The sequence below is a fragment of the Heptranchias perlo genome, chromosome 15 (assembly GCF_035084215.1).
Source record: "Heptranchias perlo isolate sHepPer1 chromosome 15, sHepPer1.hap1, whole genome shotgun sequence".
Classification (NCBI taxonomy): Eukaryota; Metazoa; Chordata; class Chondrichthyes; order Hexanchiformes; family Hexanchidae; genus Heptranchias; species Heptranchias perlo.
The window spans coordinates 59,429,424-59,441,503 of NC_090339.1; positions in this window are offsets into that span (position 1 = coordinate 59,429,424).

A 12,080-nucleotide genomic window follows, 5' to 3' on the forward strand; every position below is an offset into this window, starting at 1 on the left:
TTGTCCTTGGATTGCATAGATGTGCCAGCATCTGGAAGACTCAACAGTGTTTTAGAAATGCTTCAAGGTGGTATTGTAGGAAGTTGGATGGTTGGGCTAGATGGAAAGAAAGATATTTAAATAGCATCTTCCATGTCCCAAAGCCCCAATGAAGTGTTGTCACTGTTGCAATGTAGGAAACACATCAGCCAATTTGCGCACAGCAAGGTCCCACAAACAGTAATGAAATAAATTACCAGGAAATTTGCTTTAGGTGTTGGTTGAGGGATCAATATGAGGCAGGACTCTGGGATAACTCCCCTATTCTTCAAATAATGCCACTGAATCTTTTATGTCCACCTTTAGGTGTCTTGGTTTAATAACTCATCCCAAATACAGCACCTCTGATAATGTAGCATTCCCTTGGTAATATGCTCAAGTCTCTGGAGTGGCACATGAACCCACACCCTTCTGAATCAGAAGGCAATAGAGCTACCCACTGAGCCACAGATGACACCCATGGCCCTGTTACAATGTGTAAACAACTCTGAAATTACAACACAAGAGTATAGTTACAACATAAATAAATGTTTGTCAAATTGATGTAGCATAGCTGTTTATGTCATCTTAAAAACATGTCACCTTTTAATTTTTTAATTGCGATGATAATTTTTAGAGATTCTACCACATGCTCTAATTATGAAATGGAAGAGACTTGATCAACAAAGCACAATTTGAACAGCAGAAAACAGATATGAATGACATTGGCTCTGATTTTCCTCTCTTGTGGGCCTTGTGCACTTTATGCAGTACCAAGTAATTTAGTGGATAATTCTCATCTGACATCACAGAAATAGAGATTTGAACATAAATTCTCTGGTGGAATATAACACCAGACGTGGAAGCTTATTGTAGTAAACTGCAAATTAAATCCCAGAATTAAAAAAAACAACATATGCTTTGTTCCTTCTGACTGTTGATTTTAATCACAATGCGCCACTTTCAAATTTATGAGTCATATATCTTTTTATTACTATGATTTGTTTCCTGTCCTGGTTTTTGTTTCAGAAAATAAACAAGAAATCCACTCAATTTTTAGCGAATAAACCATAGTGTTGAAGTGTTTTACAAAATAAGATGCTCCCCTTGTGGTTCTTCATGTAATGAGTTCCTAATCTCGGCCAGGTCACCAGAGAGAAGCATTAGTGGAGACCAAGCACTTCTCCAGGGAAGTAAAAATTAACCATCAAGTCAACTAGTTCTGGACATCCAGCACTGGCACATTGTGGCTGCAGCATATATAATCTATAGGATGCAATACAGAAACTCATCAAGCTTACTTTGACAACACCTCTCAGCCGTGTGACCTCTACCACTGAGAAGGACAAGAGCAGCAATGGGAACACCATCACCTCCAAGTTCTCTTCTGAGCCACACACCATCCTGCTGTTCCTTCATTATTACTGAGTCAAAATACTGAAATTCCCTACCATCAGCACAATGGCTGCAGCATCGCAAGAAGAAGGCCCTTCTCTGGGCAACTAGAAGCGGGCAGTAAGTGCCACCTTGCCATCGATGCCCACATCCCATAAACACATCATTAAAATCTATTTTTTTTCCCCAGGAAAACCTTGGTAGCTTTATTGGATAAAACAACTACGTTTTTGTGTAATGCAGATTGTATGTATGTGCAGTCCTGACAAAAAAAAGTTTTGCTGTGTATTATATATTTGTGTCAAACTTCTTAATGCTGATCATAAATTGCCACTTTCCCATAAAATCCTTAATAGCCAATTCCAATTCAAGCCATCTCTCAGTGGCAGCGTTCCATAGAGCAATCCCTGAAACGGACAGATGAGGGACATCCTTCTCTCCTGGTGACTATTTCAAAATAACCCTTTTGTTGGCTTAAATAATGAATATCGTATTGGTTATCCATGCTCCAGTTGGCAAGGCATGATTTACAACTGACCACAGTTTATTGTTGTAGTGATAAAGTTTTATTTTTCACAAATATTCAACCTTATTAACATTATTGCTGATGGCTCCTAGCCAACCCTGCAGCCATTTTATTTGTTTGCACAGGCTTGAAGTGGGTGGATATACAGCGGAGAATAAGTCCTCAATTTCCTATGTATGTAAGTATGAAGGAGGTTACCTTCATCACCGCTGGGTCAAAATCCTGGAACTCCCTACCTAACAGCACTGTGGGAGAACCTTCACCACACGGACTGCAGCGGTTCAAGAAGGCGGCTCACCACCACCTTCTCAAGGGCAATTAGGAATGAGCAATAAATGCCGGCCTCGCCAGCGACGCCCACATCCCATGAATGAATTAAAAAAAACTATCAACTGCCTTCACGATAAACCCTTATTCAAAGGGAAGATGAGAATAGCAACCAGAATTAGTTTTAGTAGAAGTAATGTTTGCATTTGGTTTTATACAGCAAGGTATAAAGACCTTTGAAGTCGCTATGTACTGTGAATATTCAAGTGCACTATTTTAAACTCTTTTTAATATACTACATTATCCATGATATGCAAATGATATTAAAGACAATAATTTTCCATTTAAAATTAACATTCATTAGGTTTGCCATCTGTTTGCCTGCAGTAGAAGCTAACTACATAACGCAGGTTATAATATGTTACACAAATCTCTATTCAAATCTATATTTTACTGCCTCAATTAAAGGAACAAATGAAATTTAAGGAGAATAGTTTTGGCAGCTTATGTAGTTCCCAGATTAAGGCATTGAAACATTCATTTTGAATTATTTATTTCCCTTCAACAACAACTTGCATTTATATAGCATCTTTAACGTAGTAAAACATCCCAAGGCACTTCACAGGACTGTTATCAAACAAAATTTGACACTGAGTCACATAAGGAGATATTAGGACCGGTGACCAAAAGCTTGGTCAAAGAGGTAGGTCTTAAGGAACATCTTAATGGAAAAGCGAGAGGTAGCGAGGTGGAGAGGATTAGGGAGGGAATTCCAGAGTTTAGGGTCTGGTCAGCTGAATGCATGGCCGCCAATGGTGGAGCGATGAAAATCGGGGATGCACAAGAGGCCAGAATAGGAGGAGCTCAGAGACTCAGAAGGTTATAGGGCTGGAGGAGGTTACAGAGATAGGGAGGGGAGAGGCTATGGAGGGATTTGAAAACAGAAGATGAGAATTTTAAAATTGAAGAGTTGCCGAGCCTGGAGCCAATGTCTCAGAGATGAGATTACAATTATATCCTTTTATCTTAATGAGCCTATCAATACACTGACAAAAATCGAGTATTCGCCCATTCTTGTTGGGATTTGTTATCCATTGGGTGTGATCCTGTAACACATTCAAGAGCTTGATATATTTTCAATAAAGAAAGCTGGTTCAGAAAGTTATTTTTAATGTCAGATAATCTCCCACTATGTCTAGTTTTAGTTTGATAAAGGCTCCTTTAATTTAATAGGATGCATAAGTGGTTAAAAATCGGCTGCACTCATATTTTGAGGACCATTTGGCGGTTTCCACATGGTTTGCTTGAGGGAGGAACCAAGCTACACAATTCAAACACGAACGTGCTATGTGATTGGTTCTGAATGTTGTATGGTTGCCAGTTTTTAAAAAACTGAACAGACAGTTATGTAAACTTTGTTCAATCTGGTTATCGTTAGCAGATTGCTGCTTTTCAAAACTTTTGTGTTTGATTGGAGTATGTGAAGAGAGGTTATCAGAATAGAATGTCTGAGGACAATTAGCTGACTAGATACTTCTGTAGCTGCAGAGGATATAAAATACAGCTATGCATATAAAATCTAATCATATAATATAGCTCAGTGTACAGCTTGTGAATTATTTATTTTCTTTGTATGAGGAATTAGCATAGTCTAACATTTATTGTAAATGTATTATTTATTCATTTACTATTCAATAAATTCAGTTCACAATTAAAGCCTATTTTGCTTCTTTTAGAAACTATATAATCTAATGAAAGTGCATCCAGGATAATGAACAGAAAACCTATCAAATTTACTTTGAAAGAAAGAACTTGCATTTATATAGGGCATTTCACAACCTCAGGACATCCCAAAGTACTTTATCAGCCACTGAAGTACTTTTGAAGTGTAAATCACTGTTGTAATGTCGGAAACACAACAGCCAATTTGCGTACAACAAGCAATGTGATTACAGCCAGATAATCTGTTTTAGGGATGTTGGTTAAGTGAAAAATGTAGACCATGACACCAGGGAGAACTCACCTGCTCTTACTTCAAAGTAGCACCATGGGATCTTTTACATCCACGAGAGGGCAGGCAGGGCCTTGGTTTAGCATCTCCTCTGAAGGACAGCACCTACTGATGGTGCTACTGTTCTCACCACCTCAGTGCTGCAATGAGAATGTCAGCGAGGACTATGCGCTCAAGTCTCTGGAGCGGGGCTTGAACCCACAAACCTTCTGACTCCGAGGCAAGAGTGCTACCCACCAAGCCACGGCTGACACTGGTAACAAATGGGCTATTTCAGCTCAATCACATAGTCGAGCTGCCGCACTATTGGTTGGTTTTGTAATTTAAACCTTTATTCATACAAGAAAGACTCAGTGTTTAGAAAGAGGTTATATATTGTGATCATCAAAGCTCGGTATGAACGTTTAACACACTGATATCATATTTGTCCGTGCATTATTTACAGGCAAGAATTAACCTGTGAAGTGTGAGTGCACTGCAGTGAATGGAGAAGGATGCAAGTAATTGGAGGAGGGAAGGGCAGTGGGCATTGGGACTTCAGGTAGTACCGGGTTATGTGAAGAGTGAAGTGAGATAGGAGCTTACCTTAGCAACCCTGGTCAGGTCATTAAACTTCTTCCTGAACTGCAGCCATGTCCTGAGGGCGATGCTCCTGGTGCTGGTGCCCTCTGACACATGTGCCCACTGCTGCTGAACCACTTGGTGGGAAGAAGATGTCCCACCTCCTGCTGACCTCCTTCACCAGGAAGAGGGGGTGCTCTTGAAGCATCTGCTTGTCCTGCCATCTCCTGAGTTGCCTCCCGGATGCCTGTTGCCAAAGTGCACCTCCCCTTTAAGAGTTGCAGGCTGCCTTTAAATATGGTCTGGAGCGCCTGATATTCAAGTCCCCGAATAGGCGAGCAGCCAATCAACAGTGGGACTAGTGCTGGCTCACCCTTCCATTTAGGCCCCTGACCAATTTTACTTCCTGGCTTTGGCACAGCGCCGATTGTGGGCGATTCTGGAGACGATCCCACACGAATTTCTCTCCCTTTGTTTCACTGAGAAACGCCAACAGTATAGATGGTAGATGGTATGTAAATAACTGAAATACATTCAATAAAGTGGGTGGCTTGCATACTGTTCCCTCTAAGCTGTGAGTGTGGAGCGGTCACGCAGCAGCCGATTGTTTGCCGCGCACTTATTCATTCCGTCCGCGCAGCAAACCTGGGCCGCGAGGTGTCATCATCAGTCACATCCGGGCGACTATAAATAAATGATCTTGTTGCGTCTGGTGGATCTTCGTATCCGGCGGAGGGGACGCACCGGTGTTTGGAATTGACACGAGCCCTGGTCGTCCTCGTGCTTTGCGTCAGAAGCTGTTGCCGGACCTGCTGCCCGTGCTCGGTGCGCACCCGTGACCGTGGAGTATTAGTTTGAGGTGGGTGTTTGGGGGTCGGGGATGGGTGTCCCGGGTGTCGGGCGTGTAAACAACCAGGTCCCGTAGATCAAGACCCTTTCAAGTTCAATCCCCTCTCTGGCTGAGTTAGCCAATGGTGGGGACACTACATTTATCTTCCATGTCTACTGGACTAGGGAGGGGAGAAAGATTCCGTATTTGCTCCAAACTTAAATCCAACAATCCCTCCTGGAAAGTGTGCGTGCGTTCAGATAAGGTCATTTCTGAATTTCATCTGCGTTTTCCCCATGATCAAATAGCCAACAGCAAACACAGCACTGCACAGGCCAGACCAGGGATTGGACCTGGGACCTAGTATGCATGGTTTGATTCCATCGCAGGAATGCAAATTAGTAACTGAGCCATTGCTATACCCCATTTGTGCCATGTATCTGTGGCACCAAGAAGGCGCATGTTTCCAGTTGCACCTCAGGTAGCAGGGCCACCTCTGCCTGCAGCGTTAACATAAGTACACAGCCTTCACTGTCCTGGCTCGTATGTGAAGAATGGTCATTTGGATGAGGTACCGGAGCTAACACTCTCTCCGCTGTGCCTCAGTGCAAGTCACTAATTGAAGAGGAGTAAAGCGAGAAAGGGGAAAAAGTGACAGGTCCCAGAAGCAAGGGAACAGTGTGCGTCTGCATGCCTGAGTAGTAAAGGGTTAGGTTTTTGCAATGGTGGTAGCAGTGGTTATTTGCTTCCATCACTGTTAGGGGACATGATCAGTGCTGAAACAATGGCATTTGAATGTGTCGAAAAACCGTCAGTAACTTCTGTACTGTGGCCTCAATAGGCAGATTCTGAGATCTATTGGAGGCGAATTATTGGGGGAAGTTTCTGTACGTTAGCAGAAAATCCCAGGCTCCTGCCCTCGCGAAGAGACAAGGTAATGAAGGTCAGAAAAAGCAGAAGGAAATGACTGGCTTTTTTCTTATACTTTTACATAGCAAATGTGACGTCCGAAGTGTGACATAGGAACATAGGAACAGGAGTAGGCCATTCAGCCCCTCGTGCCTGCTCCGCCATTTGATAAGATCATGGCTGATCTGTGATCTAACTCCATATACCCGCCTTTGGCCCATATCCCTTAATACCTTTGGTTGCCAAAAAGCTATCTATCTCAGATTTAAATTTAGCAATTGGGCTAGTATCAATTGCCGTTTGCGGAAGAGAGTTCCAAACTTCTACCACCCTTTGTGTGTAGAAATGTTTTCTAATCTCGCTCCTGAAAGGTCTGGCTCTAATTTTTAGACTGTGCCCCCTACTCCTAAAATCCCCAACCAGCGGAAATAGTTTCTCTCTATCCACCCTATCTGTTCCCCTTAATATCTTATAAACTTCGATCAGATCACCCCTTAACCTTCGAAACTCTAGAGAATACAACCCCAATTTGTGTAATCTCTCCTCGTATCTTAACCCTTGAAGTCCGGGTATCATTCTAGTAAACCTACGTTGCACTTCCTCCAAGGCCAATATGTCCTTCCGAAGGTGCAGTGCCCAGAACTGCTCACAGTACTCCAGGTGCGGTCTAACCAGGGTTTTGTATAGCTGCAGCGTAACTCTGCCCCCTTGTACTCCAGTCCGCTAGATATAAAGGCCAGCATTCCATTAGCCTTCTTGATTATTTTCTGCACCTGTTCATGACACTTCAATGATCTATGTACCTGAACCCCTAAGTCCCTTTGGACATCCACTGTTTTTAACTTTTTACCATTTAGAAAGTACCCTGTTCTATCCTTTTTTGATCCAAAGTGGATGACCTCACATTTGTCTACATTGAATTCCATTTGCCACAATTTTGCCCATTCACCTAATCTATCAATATCGCTTTGGAATTTTATGTTTCCATTTACACTGCTTACAATGCCACTAATCTTTGTGTCATCGGCTAACTTAGATATGAGACTTCCTATGCCTTCATCTAAGTCGTTAATTATTTTTGTGAATAATTGAGGCCCCAAGACAGATCCCTGCAGGACTCCACTAGTCACATCCTGCCAATGTGAGTACCGTCCCATTATCCCTACTCTCTATCGCCTTTCGCTCAGCCAACTTCCTAACCAAGTCCGTACTTTTCCCTCGATTCCATGGGCTTCTATCTTAGCTAACAGTCTCTTATGTGGGACCTCATCAAATGCCTTCTGGAAGTCCATATAAATAACACCCATTGACATTCCCCTGTCCACTACTTTAGTCACCTCTTCAAAAAATTCAATCAGGTTTGTCAGGCACGACCTACCTTTCACAAATCCATGCTGGCTCTCTCTGATTAACTGAAAATTCTCGAGGTGTTCAGTCACCCTATCCTTAATTATAGACTCCTGCATTTTCCCCACAACAGATGTTAGGCTAACTGGTCTATAATTCCCCGGTTTCCCTCTCTCTCCTTTCTTAAAAAGCAGAGTGACATGTGCAATTTTCCAATCCAGAGGGACAGTTCCTGAATCTAGAGAACTTTGAAAGATTATAGTTAGGGCATCCGCAATGTGCTCACCTACTTCCTTTAAAACCCTGGGATGGAAACCATCTGGTCCTGGGGATTTGTCACTCTTTAGTGCTATTATTTTCTTCATAACTGTTGCTTTACTTATGTTAATTTTATCGAGTCCCTGTCCCCGATTCAAGTGTAATGGACTCATGCTAGATCCAAGATATTTACTGTATATCAGGCACAAAAAAATTACTGATCTCATGAAAATACTGACCTCCAAGGCACATGTGTATCGGGGTAGTTAACAGACCAATAGCCGTTTTAGCGGACAATTTCACCTTGTGCTTGAACAACCCCTGGCGTGGTAAAGCCCCAATGTACTTGCATCTCACTGCCTCATTATTTTTCAGATGTTTTATTTGCCAGTTCTGCCCCATTTAGACTGAGCTGAACCATTAAACCATGTAGCTGCTCCACAGGCCTCTAACAGAGACACCGCCTTTATTTACACAACAAAAGCATCTGATCCGGAGACAGTCACCCTCTTCTTCTCCATCATCTGGCCTGTCATCTACAGACCCTTTATTACACAAATTGGGGTTGTATTCTCTGGAGTTTCGAAGGTTAAGGGGTGATCTGATCGAAGTTTATAAGATATTAAGGGGAACAGATAGGGTGGATAGAGAGAAACTATTTCCGCTGGTTGGGGATTTTAGGAGTAGGGGGCACAGTCTAAAAATTAGAGCCAGACCTTTCAGGAGCGAGATTAGAAAACATTTCTACACACAAAGGGTGGTAGAAGTTTGGAACTCTCTTCCGCAAACGGCAATTGATACCAGCTCAATTGCTAAATTTAAATCTGAGATAGATAGCTTTTTTGGCAACCAAAGCTATTAAGGGATATGGGCCAAAGGCAGGTACATGGAGTTAGATCACAGATCAGCCATGATCTGATCAAATGGCGGAGCAGGCACGAGGGGCTGAATGGCCTACTCCTGTTCCTATGTTCCGATGACCCTGGGTCTCAATCAGGATGTCCCCATTCTGCTGGTGGCAGCGTTTACTTCTGAAATTTCTATAACCAGTTTTGTTTAATTAAAAATCCTTGACAGCTCGCCTTATTACAATTATCCATTATTTCGTACATTTGGTTCTGTTTGTTATATACCCTGAATAACATTTTCTAAAAAGATGTGATTTTTTTTACAGCGACAAACCCGAATTCATTCCGCACATGGCCGAAAAGAATTTGAGGGGACAATGCTGGCTTGAACTGATGAGCAATTCTATCACTCCTGTAGCCATGGTGACTATGATGACAGAATGCCATACAAATGATTGGACTTCCTGAAGGGATGTGGGGGCAGAGATGAACTTGTTCCCTGTCAGCAGTTTATATCAACCTATTGCAGCTGCCTTTCCCAAGGCACCCATTGAACTGGTAGGCATACAACCAGTTCTTGGTTTTAATTCTCTCGAAGAGGGGAAATTACATTTAATGATAATTTACTGTCTACAGCAGCTGGAAGCTACTTGGAAATGGTGAGATGGACTTCAGTATCAGGAAAGTAGATGTACTTATTTCCAAACTGTTCAAGTGGCAATATAGCTGAAAGAAAAATCAAACCGATTAAGCTTAGCTTTCTGCTTAACTCGTAGATACCAAAACTGAATCAATACAATCCATGTCCGACTCCCCTTCTCCCCATATCTGATTCCTCTCCCCCATGCCTGACTCCCCTCTCCTCAATGTCCAACGATCCTCCACTCCGCTCCTAGGCTGCCTACCCGCCCACCAGCCAGACTCTCTGAGCCCGATGTTACCAGGGCTGCGGGTTCTTGGCGGATGGGCTAACGCGCCCGGCGAAATCAGTCTGCCACCTGCGCGATCGCAGCTCAATTAGATCCACTTACCTTCTCTTCCGGGTTCCCCGCTGCTGATCTGCGCGTCGGGCGGGCTGCGCATGCGCAGTAAGATCTGTCAGCTGGAGGCGCTCTATTTAAAGGGGCAGTCCTCCACTGACAGATGCTGCAACAAATAGAAAAAATTACAGCCAGGAGCAGCTTGGCATGAAGGATGCTGCAGATGTCCACGACTACATGTCGAGTGACTCTGAGCCTCCGTGTGCACTGCTGCTCAGAGAGGTCCAGGAAGCTGAGCCTCGGTCTGTGGACCCTGTGGCGAGGGTAGTGCCCTCTGCGACGCATCTCTCTCTGCGGTAGCCCTCCCTCCTGCTGTGCAGGTGGATGTGTCACAGCACTCTGTTGTGGAGCTCCACGTGTCAGAGGTGGACGGCGTGGATGGCGAGGCTGGTGAGGCTGGTGATGCTGTTCGCTCTCCGAGGAGGTCATGACTGCAGCTACGGCGGCCCCCATCCGGAATATATACATCTGAGGGGGTCCGCAAGGTAAGTACATGTCTCTGGACCCCGGGGTAAGTGTGCAAGTTGGTGACTTTGATTGTCAGGAGGAGGGTGGTGGAGGCCAAACTTTGTCCCAAGTGACAGAGTGGCCTCCTGCAATGAGTGAGGATCTCCCCCCCACACCTGTCAAATGGACCTTTGCAGCTGCCACAGGCTGATGGCTGCAACACGTCCATTTGAACTGGGAGTGTTTCCCTCAGTGTGGGAAACAGTCCCAGTTTGCTATAAAATCCCACCCCTCCTCACATAATCCCTTAATCAGGTCAGTTAATGGCCTGAACAAGCAAAATAAATAGCTTCAAGTGGCATCCCTCTGTCTTTAATTGCCTGCGGGAGTCCCACATGCGGGGGCTGCGCACGCACGCCGGCGCATCAGCGGGGAACCCGGAAGTGGGCGGGTTGGAGTCGGGCTCCCGACCCACTCCGGGATTCTCCGATTTTCGGAGCCCCCCCGCCAGGAACGCACCCGATAGCGGGTGCTAAAATGATGCCCTCAATCTCTCTGGCTGAGGCCAGGAAACCAATTTGAAAAATTTAAATCAGGTCCTGCCGTTCAATTTGACTGGATCTCCTGGAAACCCCCGTTTCCGTTTTTCCCAGCCGCTAAATCTCCACTCCCCCCCCCACCCCCCCATCCAACCCGCATCCTTCCCACCTCCCCGTTATTATCGGGGCCTGTGTTTCCATAACATGGTTTCAGGGAGAAGGTAAAAAACCATCTTGGATTCTCTTGGAATTCAATTGAGGTTTGGCCGTCCTCAACAAATGGTTATTGAGGTCTCAGCATGTCACTCAAATACACCTCCCACTGAAAAATAGCTGGGTGAATATTTAGTTCGGAACAAGGTGTTAACGGGATGGTAATGGCCTCAGAATGGGTGGGTCTCCTCACCCACCACGCCCACCCCCCATCCCCGGCACCATTTTGATACTGGCCTAACCACCAGGTGTCCAAAGCACCTGCCTGATTCAGGCCCCTTTTAATATGGAAATCGGAGTCCTCACAAGGAGCTTCCGTTATTGCAAAGCTAATGGTGGAGCGGTGCAAATCGTCCAGCAATTTGTGGCGATTCACAATCCATGGCGTATCTCCCCCTCGCCGTAAGTCGCTGGACAATTTACACATTAATAACGGCAGGCGCCATTGAACTGACCGTTACTTCCCCAGCAAATTATGGTTAAACATCAAAACCCTTTTATTTTATGTCCGTGAAGAGCTGGGAGTCTTGTGTTGAATCTTGTGATGTTTTTAAAGGAGTTCGCTATTGGATTGCTTAACTCTTGTCCTCAGAAATACGTGCTGCCTGGCGCCTTTATTGCCCTCCCACTGAGTAAAAAGAAAAGAACTACAACTGTGCTGAATTGATTGCCCAATCAAGTTACTGAAAAACGCTAACATGCCAAAGTGGAGCGTTACAACTGGAGTCCACAATTCCCCTCGGTGCTAAAATCACTCTCTCACTGACGTTATTAAAGAAAAGAATTTAATTGTTCACACAAGTCATTCATTTTAACCCAATGTGCGATGTATTCTAACAGATGCCAAGAAAACAGAATTTAATTGTCACATG